Genomic DNA, 19722 nt, shown 5'->3' on the forward strand with positions numbered 1-19722 from the left:
AACATCACACCTACAATGCCTCAAAATGGTTATTCTAAACATTGCATTGACAGATACTTTAACACATTGTGAATTGCATGTAATTTCCTAAAAGTCAGTGTTGCCAATATTGGGCAACTAATTGCTGAAATGCCTCCAAAAAATGTTATGCTGAGCATGAACTGGATAACATCATTCTGATTATTATATTATATATATTTGCCATAACTGATATACCAAATGGTTTTTCACACACGCCATCAATTTATCATCATGCAATCATTACCAGATCTCACATGCAAATCCATGTTGCGTCTAAGACATCCATGCTAAAACCTGCAATTCCCCAATAAGTTACAACTAAACATACGACAGCATAGATGAAATTCCCTTTAAATATGCCACCAGCTAAACGTATTAATCATTGTCACCAAATCAAAAGATGTACATTCATACATTTCAAATGCTCCATGTTATATACAGATAATATCAGCATGTACTACAAACACATTGTTGCAACTACTGCAACTACATGTTCCAATATGCAATGATTGGGCATAACATGACAAGCTCGCTGCCAATGATAACAGTAGCATTCTAAATTGCCCCCATGCGCCGCGCTCTACTCTTACTTAATGGGTAGACTGACTGCCTCACCCAAGCACCGCACTCAACTTCATGGGGAGGCTGACTGCCTTGCCAACATTACTCTCCACTTGGCAGCCTTGCCCCATCAGCCCCCATGAAACAACTGAAAGCGCCTCCGGTCTATGTAGGCCGCTCCGTTTGAAAACATTGAACACGCTGGGGCGACTTCCTTCCCACGTCGTCACGTTGCTTTCTCTCAAGGCGGATTAACATGCAGAGCACTTCCTTGAAACAAATGTGAATCTCACTTCCTGGTCACGCTGTGATGCGCTGGCTGGTGCCTTCCTTTAAGGTTCACGTCACTTACATAATCCACAGAAAACACAACGCTCCATCTTCAAGAATGCCTGCGGCCCGGGCAGTACACCGCTGACTCTGTGACCTCATTCAGTGAACCACTTCGGCGTTCCACGACATTGCCAACTCCTCCGGCGGATTCTAATATGTCACCATATGCAGTGAGCTGTGAATGGTAACAGAGCTCCAGCTCACCATGAATCCCAAAGGTAGCAAACATAAACAGCATTGCGTTATTGTGACAGGGCTCTTCTCCCATGCAGCTCATCCAGTGTAATCACAGCATTTAAACACCGCAACTTCACATTGTTTCTCCCCGGTGCCAGTTTTCCTTACAGTTCAGGTCAGCTGTCGGGACTGCGCACCCCAGCACAAAGTCTCTCCCCAGGTGTCCCTTGGGCAAACTGCCTCCCACAGCCCTGGGTGAATCACAGCTCCTCAATGACTGGACAGCCTCCTTTAGCCCTTGCCAGAGGCAGACAGGGACAAAATCTCTTTTCCCCCTCAGGGGAACTACTGGGACAGGCTGTCACTTCCGGCCCTGGGTGGTGGGTGCTGCACAGTCCATGGGGGGCAGTGGGCTCCCCCTCTCTTCTTACATTCACTTGTCCTCTTGCCTGCACCCCCTGCAGCAGGGTCTCTTCTCTTCTCTCACACGACATCACACAGGTACCTGTTTCTACTCTTCTTCCATAATATGCAGTCCTATCCAAGGTCCTTATTCACCATTCCTTGGATCCCATCCTCGTCGCCAATTGTTATGACCGGCTCTTGGTCATAGGGTTCCGTCCAAAGGACACTCAGGATACACAGGCCAGGTACGCATAGTGGTTACTTTATTAGGGTTCTTCTGTTACAGGATCAGATGTTATCAAGTCATTGAGATATCAAGAGGATCAGGGATAAGAGCCCACTGGCTCCCACCACCCAGGCTTACATATTGTAACTGCCTGGGTTAGAACCAATTCAACTCCAAACATTCTAACCTCACACTCCACACTCACAGCCTACATTCTGATGATGACATCAATCCTGGCACAGCATACATGCAAGCACAGGAGCCAACCCTAACAGAAATCTAACACCACACACATTCTGTGCATGATATCATTGCCCATGTAAAAATCATTTTGTGCTCCACTCACTATCCACACATTATGGTAGATAGTTTTCTGTCCAATGTTAATCTACAGAATGCACCTCCCTGCAATTCAGTTTTCAAAGTCTGGATTGTCCAGACCAGAGACATATTGGTTTTTAATTATAATTTTAATTTAATTTTGGTTGCTCATCTTCCATGTGTATTTCAGCAAGAGTATGTAATGTGTTTTTCTGTGTCTGTTTCAGGAGTAGTATTCAGTTTGTATTTCTTATCTTTTAAATAGAAGCGCAATGTGTGCTCATCTATTTCAGTTTGCCATTTTTTCCGATGATCTTTTCTTTTTCACTTTGAATTTTATCTTGACACATCAAAATGACAGTAACGCTAGGTACACAGCTATTCTGAAGGTATACCTCCACTGCATCATACGTTTTTGGCAACAGTGTGGCATTCATTTATACTGCTGTTTTGTGATTTTATTTTCTTAGGTCTCAACGTTTTTTTGGTTAAGGACCACAGTACTCCATTCATCCCATCTATGAGAGGAGACAATCTTTTCAGGCAATCTGTCCCCATCTTAAATGGAATTTCACAAATAGATGTGATCAATACTTCCTCTTTAATTCTGTGTTTTCCTATCTTGATGTCAACTTCGGTAATGCCTATGATAGGCACCTCCTCACTGTTAAAATTATGCACTGGACCTTCACTTTGCCTCACTGTGATCTGATTCTGTAGGGATCTCCCCTCATTGATACTTTTTACCAATTCTTTGGACATAATTGTGGCCTGTGCGCCGGTGTCAATCATTGCAAATGTATTGCATTCTCTTCCAAAGTGATGGGAGCATAGTACATGTCTTCAACTTCCTCTAATATGCATAACAAGTGTGAATTCTTACTGATTTCAGGACTCACCTTTCTCAGGCCATTTTCACTTTTGGCTAAGCACATTGGTAAATGGAAAGACATTTGTCCCTCCTTTCTGTCCATTTCTGTGTGAGAGACTTTATTCATTTCCCCCGATTCAGAGGTCTTTTGGAGTGTGGCCACTGTTCGCCCATCCACCCGGGATCATCAGAGGTCACACTACAATCCTCCAACTGAACATGTGTAAAAACATCACTTGGTAATTTGCCATTTTCTAATTCTGTGAATTTATGGTTATTTGATATGGCACCAATCTTTTTAACTTCTTCAAAAATCTGTGGCTCAATGAACTCTTCAGGTGATTGATCTGTACCCTCCTTTGGAGTATTTATTCTTTCAACCTGTGTTTGATTAGTGTTTTGATTGTCCAGGGAAGGGATTCTAGCATCCCCACTTACTCCCTGTTCAATTGTATTACCCATGCATGAGTTGTCTTTCTTAAATCTGTCTCTCTGTTCTTTTGGAATTTCATATTTTCCTTTTTCATTTGTGCAAATCTATAATGTTTGATTTAACTCTAGATTAAATTGAACTTCTTTATTAGATGTATTTGCACTTTCTTTCACAGTTTGATTTGTCGGTATTTTCCTTTTAAAATCATTAAGCATCTCAGAGTCATTATACAAAATCAAATCAGGGCAATCTATCTTTTTTGGCATTGCAGGTAGCATTAATATTTACTCACTTACTATCTGAAGCCACCCGGTCATTGCTATGGCCTTCTGCCTACTCCTTTGATGACTGTGTTTGTGCTGTACAGAGCTTTCCTATTTGCTCAGCCAACATTTTCACTTGGGCCTCGAGACACTGGAATCTTTCCATCTCCCTAGAATCTTCTCTCTGTGGCCTAGGTCGATATTGGTTGTTTTCCCCCTGATTTAATCTATTCTGATATCTCTCAGGAAAATTATTTCTATTGGGGTTGTTTCTGAACTCTTGATTCATATGTGGAGGGGAGCGGGGTGCACCCATCCTTTGGTTGTAGTCCCCTGGTGGTGATGATTCATTGTATTGACGTGAAGCATAATTCATATTCTGCCTTATGTCCTGTCTCTCATTTTGTGAATATTGTCCCCTATGCTGATTCCCATTTTCAGTAGGTTGATCCACATATCGGGGTATTTCCTGATTACCATATATCATGTTGTTAGGGTCAAATCTGCTCTGTGTCCCCAATGTCTGGTAGGGACCATTATTTCTTTGATCCTGACTTTGTCTCTGATTATTGTTCATACCTGACATATAAGGCCGATATCCTGCTTGGGGCCTATCTCCTAAGTACTTAGGGCTGATGTTGCTCTCCCCATTTCCTCTTTTTCACTTGCTCCATCCAGTTCAACCTGCTAATCATCTTGATATTGTGTTCTTGCATTCGCAGGGACCTATTTAGGATAAACCATGTCTTGGCACATAGCCGTATCAGACAATCTTTCTCTGCATGTTAATCAGCTGCATTTAATAGTCTCAAAAGGCAGACCTGAATTATGCTGCCTTCTGCAAAAATGCTGTCTAATGGTTCTTTCTGTACTTCACCATAGATGCGGTCACACCATTCTGTGGCATTATTTGATGACCATGTCCCATGTGCATATAACTTTGCGTCCAGATATTGCACTAGCTCTGTGAATGTGGCCTCCATTTGAGACATTCTAAAATTCACCTTTAGTGTCACACTGCTATCATGAAATGGGTTCCCTCTAATGCACGTATGGTAGGCACACTTGCCACGCCCAGTGGGAGCTTCATAGCCACTTTCCTGGGCAACTCACCATGTATGTAAGATATTGTGTCTAAATTTGGGGTTTGACAGTATTTTTCTTACCTCCAAAATATGAGCGATAGTTTGGTAATAACTTACCCTTGCATTTAGATTGGGTTTGGCCAAATATTATTCTAGTGACCATACCTTGTTGTATTATATTGGAGAACCTAGTAATACGTATTACTTACAGTATTTTGCTGTAGTACATGGTTTGTAGTATTTAGTGGTGAGCATAGTTTTCTTCCCTACATCATAACCCCATCATAAACAAAACCTTCCTTTCTGATTGAATATCTCCTAGTGATCTATAGACGGCCTTGGACCTGTACACACAAGAAAACCCAACACTTTTATATAGAGTGCCACCTACAGTCTGTGGCCGGTATCACTGGCTTATCTACACCAGCGATCTATGCGTCACACACACACACACACTCCTATTTTAACACTGCTTATTCTGATATTCTATCTGCATGGGCAAATTGACAAATGTATTACCAAAGAGAATGAATCTCCCCTGTGTCCACATATAAAATCTCAAATGCAATAAAGACTCTAAACAATTTGTTTTTATATATTGATTATATTGCAGACAAGTACAATTCACAATTAAATGCTTACCATGTACAATTCACCATTATCTGTAAAAAAAAAAGAACGAAAAAAAAACAGAAACAGAGCAAACAAACCTTTTTAAAAATATGAATCACTTTTTAACATTCTAAACATGATGAAGTAAAATGCAGGGGATTTCCTTTTCTACTCTGCCTACATGACATTTTTTTACTTCAGTCATCCATCTGACAGCACACAGGCACACAGTGACCTCACTTAAACTTTGTCTGCTTACCAGAGGTATTTGTTGGAAGCTCTCCCACACGACCTTGCCTTGCTCGCCTCAGAAAAACAGGCCCAGTCACCAAACTGCTCCTGTAATCTTGGGTGCTTGGAATGCACGACGAGAACGAGAGGTTCTCCAGCCAGCGCTCAATGAGACCAGGCACATCTGTCTTCAGAGCCCAGTCATCCCGAACTAACTTTCTTTTTCCTCCCTTTTCATCCAGCGACTTTTTTTCCAGACCCTTTTTACGTAGTTTCATCTGTCGACACTTTCCTCCAATCATATTAAAAAGGAATTTTTCAACAGCATTCTTTACTTTTCTAACAAATGAGCCCTTGCTCACTGAGCAACTGTAGCTATTATTATTTCCTGCTATGCATACTTTCTGCTTTCTGCAAACTGAACACAGAAAAGAGAGAAAAGAAAATGCAAGTGAACATTTAAAAATGAAATTCAAAATATGTATTTTCACCACATTTTGTACATGGGACTACATTATAATGTTAAGGGGTTAGAGTTAGTGTTTAGTATATGTTAATTAGATTAGTTAGTTATAAATAAATAATTTAGTCTTCTATGTATGAGGTATTCAAGAAACATACAACTCACCATGTATGTAAGATATTGTGTCTAAATTTGGGGTTTGACAGTATTTTTCTTACCTCCAAAATATGAGCGATAGTTTGGTAATAACTTACCCTTGCATTTAGATTGGGTTTGGCCAAATATTATTCTAGTGACCATACCTTGTTGTATTATATTGGAGAACCTAGTAATACGTATTACTTACAGTATTTTGCTGTAGTACATGGTTTGTAGTATTTAGTGGTGAGCATAGTTTTCTTCCCTACATCATAACCCCATCATAAACAAAACCTTCCTTTCTGATTGAATATCTCCTAGTGATCTATAGACGGCCTTGGACCTGTACACACAAGAAAACCCAACACTTTTATATAGAGTGCCACCTACAGTCTGTGGCCGGTATCACTGGCTTATCTACACCAGCGATCTATGCGTCACACACACACACACACTCCTATTTTAACACTGCTTATTCTGATATTCTATCTGCATGGGCAAATTGACAAATGTATTACCAAAGAGAATGAATCTCCCCTGTGTCCACATATAAAATCTCAAATGCAATAAAGACTCTAAACAATTTGTTTTTATATATTGATTATATTGCAGACAAGTACAATTCACAATTAAATGCTTACCATGTACAATTCACCATTATCTGTAAAAAAAAAAGAACGAAAAAAAAACAGAAACAGAGCAAACAAACCTTTTTAAAAATATGAATCACTTTTTAACATTCTAAACATGATGAAGTAAAATGCAGGGGATTTCCTTTTCTACTCTGCCTACATGACATTTTTTTACTTCAGTCATCCATCTGACAGCACACAGGCACACAGTGACCTCACTTAAACTTTGTCTGCTTACCAGAGGTATTTGTTGGAAGCTCTCCCACACGACCTTGCCTTGCTCGCCTCAGAAAAACAGGCCCAGTCACCAAACTGCTCCTGTAATCTTGGGTGCTTGGAATGCACGACGAGAACGAGAGGTTCTCCAGCCAGCGCTCAATGAGACCAGGCACATCTGTCTTCAGAGCCCAGTCATCCCGAACTAACTTTCTTTTTCCTCCCTTTTCATCCAGCGACTTTTTTTCCAGACCCTTTTTACGTAGTTTCATCTGTCGACACTTTCCTCCAATCATATTAAAAAGGAATTTTTCAACAGCATTCTTTACTTTTCTAACAAATGAGCCCTTGCTCACTGAGCAACTGTAGCTATTATTATTTCCTGCTATGCATACTTTCTGCTTTCTGCAAACTGAACACAGAAAAGAGAGAAAAGAAAATGCAAGTGAACATTTAAAAATGAAATTCAAAATATGTATTTTCACCACATTTTGTACATGGGACTACATTATAATGTTAAGGGGTTAGAGTTAGTGTTTAGTATATGTTAATTAGATTAGTTAGTTATAAATAAATAATTTAGTCTTCTATGTATGAGGTATTCAAGAAAAGAGAAAAAAATATGGTGCACTTTACTCTCTGCAGCTTCACATTGGGCTTTTGCTGTAAAAAAAAAAGCAATATATTTGCATGTTATACTGGCAACATAAAATAACTATATGTGTGTGCCACATTATTGCTGGCAGCAAACATTTTGCCTTCACATTTAGTGAAGCGCTATATAATCTAAATCGCTATAAATATTATAAAGCGATATATATATATTACTACACCACAAGGCTCTCTGGGTCCTGGGACCTCTTTACATACAGCTTTCACTCCCTAAATATCACCCAGGCAGAGTTAGTCTGTCTTCTGGTTCCATTTCTCTGCTGGTCAAACATTTTTCTAAGCAGAGAGTGGGAAGTAGATCGATTTCCTCGGCTGGCTCCTCCCTCTGAATGGCCTCCCTCTCCCATCAGACTAGAGTCAGATCTTCTCAAGATCTGTAAACTTCTGAAGACTTTCCTTTTCTCCTCTGCCTTCCCTCTCCACCTCCCGTGCTAATCTCTCCATCTGTCGCTGTGACTGGGGCCTAGTCTCTTCAGAGTCATATGGGGCAATACCACCCCCTACCAGTCCCCCCCAGCATCCTTTGCCAGCACTTGTCTTCAGGCTCCCTTTCCTGGACTAGCCCAACTTAATCCTCCATATCCACCGCACTCATCCTCCCTCCCCCGCTTCCCTTGGCATTTGCCGCCATGGCCATCCCAGCACTTGCCTGCCCCCCACCCTTGGGGGGGTACCCCTCTCCTGCACTTCTCCCTCTACCCCCTCCCTTGCTATTGCACTTACCAGCTTGTCATGCAATTGCACGGTAGAATTTTCACAAGGCCAATATAGTGTTTTTGTTGTTAGTTTTTTTTAGATTTCCATGTCCCCCCTCATCTTGCCTTGTGAAGCCTGGAAGCACCTATGTATAGGATTCATACAAATACACTTGTTAACACCAAACCTATCAATATGTATTCGAGATCTCATTGGAAAGTGCCTGAGACAGAGCCCGTGTAGCCAAAAATAATGGCTCTAGCGACAGACTACTATCTTCACTGGTCTCTAAGCCACCTCAAAATACATTTGTGCACCCGACAAAACCTTGCTTACATCAAGGGAGGAGTAACCAAGCCTCAAAGCACAAGGATGAAAAAGCCAGTGGGACCACTAAAAGTAAGTAAATGCAGATGCCTAGGCAGATTGCCAACCCTGCGGATTGGTGGTCCCTGAAGGGGGACTGGCACTGTAGACAATTCATGATCAGTGGTGGCAGGTGCATATTTTAGTGGATGTGTAGTAACATCTTCCATTAATCTCCCCTGAGAGCATTCTTAAAATAGTGTTTTGAATGGTGAATTTTACAGCACGATTTTGTAGGAAAATGGGCTAAACCCCATACAATGTACAATTGGTTATTAGGGTAAATATGAACACATCCAATTGATGCCGTATCCCCAAAAGCACAAAGTAGCAGTTTACAATATTTTCATAATACCTGTAGCCTGTGCTTCTTCTTGTGTGTTTCTTGTTGTGACTTGTTGTGTCTTTTGTCTCGTTTGTTATGTGTATGGTCTTATTTATGTATTTATATATGTATTTGTAACACGCATACCACATAGGGACCAAGCAGAGACTGCATCTAGGCACGGATGTATAAATACCAATTCAAATAAACTGCACAAATCTATCTGATGGACACATTTTTAACAACTTCCTGAAGATAGTCAGTGACTCAATCCGATGAAGTTCCAGCAGAAGGGAGTTCCAAACCAAGGTCCAAAGGAGGAGTAGTTGTTCTCACAAAAGGAACTGTTAAAAGATGTTGGTCCGTGGATCGAAGTTCTCGTTGCGAGCAGAGCGTTTGGATTTATTTTGTTCAGGTAGGACCATGGATGCATTTGAAGACCAGGAATACACTTTAAACAGGATTATCTGCTGCACAGGGAGCCGATGAAGGTTCTTCCTATGTTGCAAGACAGTTTCCCTTCTAGACAGTGAGAAAATCAATCTAATAGCAGAGATCTGTACAACCTGTTGTCTCTTAACTTGATATTTGTGGGCACCCGTGGAAAAGGTGTTGCAATAATCTAATTTGACATTAATGAGTATGCCTACTACCGTTGAATGGCCCTTTTCAGCAATCAGGGATACAACAGGCTTTTTGAGTCTCCGTTGTTAATCTACACATTTAACCATCTGGCTAACCTGGGAGTTGCAATCCATACTCGACTGCCAAACAGAGACCAGGTTCTTTACTGCATCTGAGAATTTGGTAGGGACACCAAACAGCGAAGGACACAGGATACATTGGACAGTGTTTATTTCAATTCTCTTAGGACCAAGCACAATAACCTCTGTCTTATATGGATTTAACTAAAGCTTGTTTTCTAACATCCAGCTTATTGATTTTATTGGCACAGGACAAAACTAAATCTATTGCCTCCAGGGGTTGTTTAACTTGTACATAGATGTGGGTATCGTCAGCATATGAATGATTTGATGCACCCTTAAGCCTCTGGATCATGTGGTGTGTGTTATACTTTATTTAAGTAAAGAAAAGCCACAACATATGCCATATATGCAGGTGTTGCCTTTGATGTTGTGCATGCAATATGTGCAGCTTTGCCACTGTGGATCACTTTCATGATAAAAGCACCCATAATATTTACCAGCATTCCTAGTGTAAGTCATGCAGAGGAATACATCAGGGAGGGAGAAGTCTAAAAAGCCATCTTCATGACCAAGCCTCTCTGAGCCTTCCCAGGTAAACTGCCTTGCCCACAATCATCCTAACATTAGCTAGTCATAAATACATTTATTTGGGATATTTTTCTTAAAAATACTTTAACGAATAAAGCTGAGAAAGCGATAATCCAACATGCAAAACATACTTAACAAATGGCAAATTGCAAAATTTACTTAAAAATGATTTTTTTGTTTTGTTGCAATTCCTCACGGCAGCTGACAGAAACTTCTCAAGGCAGAAATACACTCACAAACTAGCATACTAAGGTATGCCACTCAACACTGATTAAAAGCCAACATTCTTAACAGAGGAATGAACAACCCTTTGCACAACAAAATTGTAATATGTACAAAAGAAAAGTTAAGCCTCATTTGGTTCTCTTGAAATATTATCAATAGAGCAATGAGAAACATTAGAACTTGTCCATATCACCCTATTGGCAGCAAAACATAATTTCATTTTATAAGCCTTGTGATAAGATTATAAGCAAATTTATCATAGATCCTGTTAGGGAGAATTTTCAGAAATGTCCTGATTCCCTCTACCTTAGAGATCCCCAGCAACTTTGCTGGATTTTGAGGACTTGATTTTTGTAACCTGGAGAGAGTGAGACCCTTGTTTCCACTCTCTCATGTATTTTAATGTGATTTTGAACACTGTGTTTCTTTTCGTTGTGGAGTCTGACAAACTCCATAGGCATAATATTTTACATTGTGTCACACAGCATCTTCAGTGCAGTCACACAGGGAAGTCTTTCAGATTTCCCAAAAGTTTAAATACATTATCTGGGATAAACTACTGTTTCCAAGAGCAGTAAAGTGAAATTGACTTTACTTACATTTGTAACGTTCTAGACCCAGCACCCACTATCTTACAATAGGGTGCTGGAGGGGTTACTTGGTATCCCCTTTGTCTAGCTTCTCATGTAACATTGTTATGTTACCCTTTCCTCGATGAATGGCTGGTGGCAGTGGTTTACTTTTTAGTACCATTATGGGATTTTACAGCGGGCTGCGTACGCATCCATGGTAAAGCACCCATGGGTGCCCTTTTTGTCAAAATGGCCCCAGTCTTCTTTTTTTGCCATTTCTTTGTGGAAAAGTCCTTCCTGAGATTTACTCTGTGTGCCTAACCAGGTTTGGTCTCTTTGTTCATTTTGTCTTTGGCAGGAGTCATGAGTGAAGCCCGCCTCTGGCTCCAGGGTGTCTGGCGGGGGCATGAAGCAAGGGAGCTGTCCGAAACTCCCTGTGCTTAGTCTCCTAGGAAACAGGAATGCACTCTTAGGTGATTGGCCAGATGGCTGAACGGCAAGGACAGCCGCCCTGCTGGGTGACTGACAGCTATGCTGGAATGATTGCGAGCAAGTTGCATAAAAGATGAGGCTTTTGTCTTGGAAGACAGAGCAGAGTCGACCACTGGACGAAGGAATCTGAACAAGAACTTGAAGATGATGCCTGCTACAAATCCTGGACGGTTTGCCCGGTGAAGCTCTGCTGCTGTGCTGAAACTCCAAATTTGTATAGACTGAGAAGCCCCTCAAGGACGACTTCTCCCTTTGAGTTGGTAGGACCAATCAACTCCAAAGCAAGCCACCTGGATATCCTCTCAGAGCTGTTTGAATTTCCACTGCAGTTGCTGCTGGAACTGAATAGCCAGGGAGAGGAACACCAGTTTGTGTGCGTTGCTTTTAAGCTGGCAAAGAGCTCTGGGAAGATCCTGCAGACTCCCAGGAAGCAGGACTGACCGGGTCTGAGCCCTCTTAGCAGAGTGTGGGAGCCCAGATGAAAGGAAAGCCCATCTCAACAGCAAGGAACTGTGGTGGTGCTATTTGCGGTAGACGCGAGGAGCTCAAACACCAGAGTGTCACCTGTTTGAAGATTTCTGGTTGTGAGCGGTGACTATCCCATTGCAGTGCAGGAGTCCCCAGACGTCCTCCCTATTGTCCCCACAACTAAGGCCCAGGAACAGCAGTCATCTGCAGCACTTTTTCTTCAAGGTACTGTACAGTCTAAGAGAACTTCCCTCTTGTTGTGTAGCCACTTGTCCTCATTGGAGACTTGCTTGGTTGCATTTGTAGTGTTGCTATCAGCTTCTTTACCTCACAAGCCTAATCAGCTTGTGGCCCTTTTACAACATTGTTAAAGACTTTCTACTTACCTGCAAGAAGTGTTTCAGTCCACCTTGACTTTTGCTAACTTAAGCATTGCCTGGCCTGGCTCCCTGAATGGCTCTTCTCTCCTCTGTTTAAGTGGGTTTGCCTTCCTTCCAGGAAACGGTTAACACACTTTACATTGGGTGGCTATTGAAAGTACTTACATGCTTAAGAATCAGTGTGTGAATACTTGTTCTATTCCGATCCCTCTTTTCTTTGACACTCTCCAAAGAATGTTATATTACTGTCTACAGCACCCTAGCAATTGAAGTCACCTAAGGGTGTAGGTAGTGTCTGTGAGCCATCCCAAATGGGTATTTGCTGATTTAGAAAACGAAAAGAGTGTTGTAGAGGAGGCCCCAGACATGGCCTGCACCACTTCCCCTCATTTCGAGGTACCAGGAGCGCACTCGCCAAGGTATGTGACGTATGAAGAACAAATGAACCTACAAAGAGCTGCACTGGGGCTCTGCCCAGTATACATCAGAAGATCCGTACCGGTTGAAGCACCCATAACCAGACAACCCTGGGCAGCATGGTACCCTATCAGACAGCCATACCAGCCGCTGATACACAATGAGGAGTACCTACACATGGTCCACGAAGAGACCCCAAAAGCCTTAATGGAAGGCCAGTGGAAATGACACAAGGGCCTGAACAGATCCGTGAATGAACAAAAGCAGCTATCGAAGATAACACGCCAGTACAAGTAACTACGAAATTGAATGGAATAGGCACAGAGAGGAGACAATGTTACAACATTAGGAAACAGTGCTACAAGACAAGATGGAAGCAACCGTCCTGTTAAACGTGTGTAAATAGGCTTGAAACGCAAGATGCTAAGAAATCGATATTACTTGCAATGCTTAGTAGAAGATAGAGCGGCAAGCGCCAACCATATATCTACCTCAATAAGGCACATTATACAAGTGTGACTCCATTCTGTAAAAGCAGAAAAGTACCCAGGTGGCCAGAGGCCTGACAGGCCAAGTTTCAAAACCCAGCCAAAGACAATAAAAGGAGCGGAATCGAAACTCAACAAAGAGCAGCTCATGCCAAGGAAATCGAGCTCAACCAGAGAAGGGGAGGAGAGCATCAGCTCACAAGACTCCAACTTCAGAGCATACCAGCCTGCCTCATGAAGGTCAAGATAGGGGGAGCCCATGCAGGTGGCTAGGCCGACACAGAATTAAATGCACTAAAAGCTGGAAACTGAAGCAGATTCATGGTGAACTAACACGTGACCAGCCAGGCGCGAAGAAGTACCATCGCCTGATGTCATCCAGGTCCGGAGGATGCCACAACTTTTCCCGATAAGAGACTACAGTTTCGAGGCCATACTTAGGCAACTAATTGACACGTTGCCCCAAAACACTGATTGATGGAAGGGAGGCAGGGTGAAACTTGGGACACCAGGCACAGGGGTGTCCATTCTGCATGCTGCTAATTAAAAGTGGAAATTTATGTCTAGGGGTGTAACCTGCTAAATCACAATGGACCAAGTTATCTGGAGTCCTATAGATATTGTAACCAATACGACGTCGTAGTTATAGTGACGTCTATCACGCGTGATGTAGAGGGATGGGCGTAGACGCCCACCCGATAAGAGTTATCCAATCCGCATGCCCTACTATAATATACAGATATAACACCTACACTTAAGTTACCTTTCCTAACCAATTATATTGCATTGTGATTTTTGTGAAGTTAGATGTCAATGATGATGAGTTTTATGCATAAAAGTGACTGTTCAATTGAGGTTCGAGGAAGTAGGAGCGAGACAGGTGATCGCACTACAGCTGATTCCCATTTGTTTCCCTGTTTGATGTACTTCTCATTAAATGGATTTCCCTTTGCCAAACTATTGTGTCCTCGTTATTGAGTCGTGTCGGAGTAAGTGAATCCTGCACCCTCTGTCCTCACAAGGTGCGGCTATCTTGTCTTACAAGTTCTAGAGAATGAGTGCTGACCAATGGGCCCGTCAGCGAATTCCTCTCCTTGAGAACAGTGTATTATTTTTTAAGTGCATTTGTAAGTTGCTTAACATTGTTCCCTTCTGAAGAATGCATACTATAACTGACTGGCAAATACATTAATAATTGTTTACTAAATAAAGCTTGTGTGCAAGAGTTTATTTGGACACTTGTCACTGTGAGTCTCTGTGTAACTCCCCTACAGCTCACATTGTGCCCTCTTGAGATAAGCCTGGCTACTCAACCACACTACCAACCTGTGATGTACAGACTTATTTATTTATTTATTTTTTATTTATTTGTTTTGGTTTATTCAAACCTTTACAAAGAGAAATATATACAAAAAACAACAGATTTCATTAAACACAGATATCACAATGTACAGAAAACAAATTTCATTAAAGAAAAAATATGTCACAATACATTATTTATACATTTCAATTTCATTAAAATACAACATATAGAAATAGCCTCCTCCAATCCAAAATATATAACCACCTTGCAAGCTCATTGACCTTTTTAAGCTATAACACATTCTGCATCATTCATTTAGGCACCAAAGGTTTATGTCAACATACAAATGTTTTTCAAAAATTTGTTGACTTTTATTTTCAAGGCGATAGAAGAACCATGAAGCATTTCACACCACAGTTTATTTCTATCCACCCCGGCTGTATTATAGACAAAATGTGCAAAGCTTTCCAATTTCTTCTCACGAAGATTTGGACATTCCAGTAGTAAATGTTTTAGGGATTCACCTACGTCTTTTGATTTACAGAACCAACAAACTTCTGTCCCACAGGAGTTAACCCCCGAATAAAGAGAATCTCATTTGTGCTTAAAACGTTAAATCTGAATCACATGTAATAGTTTCGAAATTCTCTTGAAGGATATTTTTTCAGATATGTTTCCGGGTAAGGACAGAATTTCCAATATGACACACTTTCAGTGTATATCTTCGAGTTTAGCAGAACTACATTGTTCTCCAACCAATCAAATGCATTAACAACCTCCTTCACTTTGTGTGGAAACTTGATAAGTGTATTTACCGATAGACCCAAATCAAGAAGTTTCTTCTCACAGTCCTCTTTTAGATTAAGCATAACATTTCCATTTGACGCATGTTTCAGATGAGCATAAATTGTGCCATTTTCAGCAACCAAACATTTTCTTAATAGAGCTAATTTTCTATTAAACATGATACTATTGAGTGATCGTAGACCAAGTTCGTATCTTATTAGCTCTAAAGGAATACAATTTGGAACATAGTATAGAACTTTTCGCCATATCATAGATTCCAGTTGGCGTAAAAAGGACCACATGTTTTTAGAGAAAAATTCGCACCCATAGGACAATCTTGGCAACACCTTAAGCCTATAAAACAAGGTTCAAGGTTCGAGAGTAAATTTGCCATATGTTCTTTCAATGCCTTTTATTTGGTTGAAAGCTACTTTTGCTTTTTGTATCAGTCTGGTCTTTATTACTTTACTGGAGTTACTGGAAAAAACATACCCCAACCAGATTAGGACAGATTGGCTTTTGATTTTAGCACCATTACAGGTCCAATACGAAAAAAATGGAGTTGGACTTTTGCAGCCCCCGTGAAAGATTATGGTTTTGCTCAGGTTAATTTTCAGTTTTCTTTCTTCAATAAACAAACCAAAATCATTTATAAGCTTTTGCAGGCCGATTTTTGTGCAGTCCATTAATAAAAAATCATCAGCATATGACACCCACCTAACAATTGAGCCTCCAATTTTGGGTCCAATTAGACCACTAGAATCCAAGGACCTGCCTGCATTAGACACATACAGATTAAAGAGTGTTGCAGCTAATCTGCAGTCCTGTTTAAGCCCATTCTCAGTGGGAATAATATCAGACATGTTTCCTTTGTTGTTTAGTCTGACTCTAATTGATGTTTCTGTATAAAGATGAATAATTATGTCTAACATGTCTTTATCTATGCCTAACATTGACAAGGTTTTCCATAAAGTGGGCCTGTCAACGAGATCAAATGCGGAACTTAGGTCCATGGATGCAATATATAAACGCTTCATAGCTTTTTGTTTGACCGCACTCATTAACTCAACCATCAGCAGACCTCCAGCATCAGTACCTATGGCTTTACGAAAACCAATCTGCCTATAGTCAAGGATATTGTTGTTATCAATCCACATTTTCAGTTTTTCAAGTACCATACCAGCAAACATTTTTGACTCCACATTCATAAGTGAAATAGGGCGGTAATTTTTGGGACACAGACAATCACCTTTCTTAAATAGAAGCAAAACATATGACACTTTCCAGTTATGTGGGATCTTTTTTTTAAGGCAAATGTCCACAAATAAAAAATGTAGGATCTTAGACCACAGGTCAATATTGTTTTTTAGGTTGGCAAAAGATAAAAGATTGGGACCCGGGGTGGAGGTAGGCTTTGCTTTTTTTATTAGGCTTCTGATATTCAGAATGGATGTGTCCAATTGCCATACAGCATCTATGAAAACCTCAGACCACAAGCAATATTCCGGAGACTTATATAAAGAACCAAAGTACTTGGACCATACCCCAGCATCAATGGGGTTCAGTTGTAAACACTGTTGATTACTGTGGTCTTTATTTATTAAAGACCAAAAGCTGGTATTATTATTCCCATGCATGGTCTTTAACATTGCCTCTCCATCTTTTTGAGCCAGCCCACCGTTGATACTCTTGATCCAGTTCTTATATTTTTGTTTACATTGCCTAATTTTTAGACTCCTCTCTGATTCCCCCATATCTTTTCTCTTTATATTTCTGATATGTTTTCTCAAAGTGATCTTTGCTTTTTTTACAGTCTCAGCAAATGTATGTGTGTGCACTTTAATTGATTCTGTCTTATCACTTCTGAGCACCTTGCTACAATGTAGGATATCTTCAATATAATCACCAAAATTATCGACCGAGTAGCAGATCAACTTTTTCTCATAGTTTGAATATGCAAAGTCCTGTGAAAAAATTTAGTTAACCTTTTCCATTTTGCCACGATTCCATTTTACATGTTTGCCATCATTAAATGCTTCAATTTGAATAGGAAAGGACATGGTTTCATTATTACCCTTACTCCAAGGGAGTTCCAGCTTTAGCATTGCATGATCACTATTGCAATTTTCTATAACTTCCAACTTTTTACAGTACAGTCTCTCATGAGTGGTCACAAATATATAATCTAGTATGGAACATGACCCACGAGCAGCCCAAGTAGGCATGATATTGTAAACTGGTTCCATGTCCCAACTCTTTCCAAAATCCAACCATTGACAACCTCTAGTTTTTTTAAAATCCAGATTGGATGAAAAGGCACATATCTGGTACTGTTCAGCTTTTGTAGGTGAACAATCCGCATTCAGATCCCCCGCAAGCAAAATAAAACCTTGTGGGTATGAATCAAGCCAGTTACATATCTCTTCATTTAGATAGACAAAAAACTCCTGTAGTTCACATCTATTCTCATTACATGTATTCCAATATACGTTGAACATCAACAAATGAGCAATTCCAGCTTCTGTTATCAATTCAAAACTAGCTCTTATGGCACAATCCAGTACAAAAGAACTATCCAGAAGTTTAATACACGTATCAATTCTATAAGCCAGCAGCAAACCACCACTTGGTCTACCTCTATCTTTTTTTTTTGCAGCTAATCCTAGGGTATTAAAACCATCAATGTACAAGCCAGAGGTGACCCAGGTTTCTTGCAACAACACAAAGTCATATTCATTAAATTTCACACATTGCACAGTGTCTAACAAAAGATGTTTATATCCCCTTGTATTCCATGATACAACTTTAAATAAGACCTCGTGCTAAAGTGGTTTAGGGACCGATTTCAGTTGTGCAATGGATTCTCGTAAGGACAGTGCAAGCCAACGCCACTCTTGCATGTCCTTTAAACAGGACTTATCTTCATTGATAGCCACCATCCCTTCATTTTGTATTAGAGGTAATTCAGATGTTCTAATCTCGGGAGTTCCATTGTACATTGGCAGCTGAGAGTTGACAGAATTATTGTAAGGTATAACATCGAAGCCTCTCCTCTGTAAGGAGCCTACCTCCTTTAAGAGAAGCGCTCTAATCAGGGGAGATTTGATAGTCAACCTTACATAATCATATCTCAGATTATGAATGAAGTCCACAAGTTGTATATCCGCCGATGTTATCAGGCAAAGTTCAGGGATTTCATTAAATAAATTCAATATATATGGTCTATTCAAAGAACTAGGACCACCTTCTTCAAGTACATAATACATAATTAAACTATGCTCCTCTGGAAAAGCCGGTGCCCTTAAATGTCCAAATGGCGGATCGTTCTGCACACTATGTCCTGTAGGCGCAGGCCCATTGTCAACGATAGGCATTCTTTTATAGCTGCCTCTGGTTCTGGGTTACTTGTCTGCCCACGTTCTTCATTTATATGTCGAGAGTCTACATTTCGGTCCTCACATAATGTTTGAGCCACGGTATCAGTCAGATTATCATCATGCAGGATGTTTTTAGTAACCTTTGACAAGGCACCCACATTACCACTCAAGTTCTGTTTTTTTAGTATATTTTCAACCAAACCGCAAACCTCTTGTTCAGTGAGACCCTTCTGGGTCTGCACACATTCTTCATTTTTAGGTCGAAGGTCTATATTCAAAGGCCCACTTGAAGATTGAGCCAAGATGTCATTCAGTTTATCAGTTTATCAGACTTATACCAAAGGTTGGGTTCCTATTGCCAAGAGGTCAGGGTTGCTGTTGTACACCCAATGAGTACTGCATACAATCTTGCCTAACAGACCCAACCTGAATATGTTTCAGTTCTGATGTCCATAGCCCTGAAGGGTCTATGCACGCTTAATGTTGACTGGTTGGTCTCAGCATTTAATAATACATTATGATACCTACCAAGTGAATCCAATTAAACTATGTGTTTAGCCTCACTCTGTAGATTATGATAGACATCAAATAAGTGTGAAAACCATACAACATTTACTCATGCTCCCACATATGATCATCATTTACTTTCAGAGTCAACCTCTAGATGTAAAACATCTTGGATAATAAGTTTTGTTAAAAACAGTGTTTCACTCCCCCAAATTGACATCTATACAAGAATGAGGGCAAATTACATTCTCAAATACAATGGTTAAAATTTAAATTTCAAATACAACACTTTGCATGCAGTGGATCTCATAACACCCACAACAGATCTCAAATACCTATGTTCTTCATTTGCTTTATCATCACCA

This window comes from Ambystoma mexicanum, chromosome 2p (genome assembly GCF_040938575.1).
Source record: "Ambystoma mexicanum isolate Mex_15411 chromosome 2p, UKY_AmexF1_1, whole genome shotgun sequence".
Taxonomy (NCBI): Eukaryota; Metazoa; Chordata; class Amphibia; order Caudata; family Ambystomatidae; genus Ambystoma; species Ambystoma mexicanum.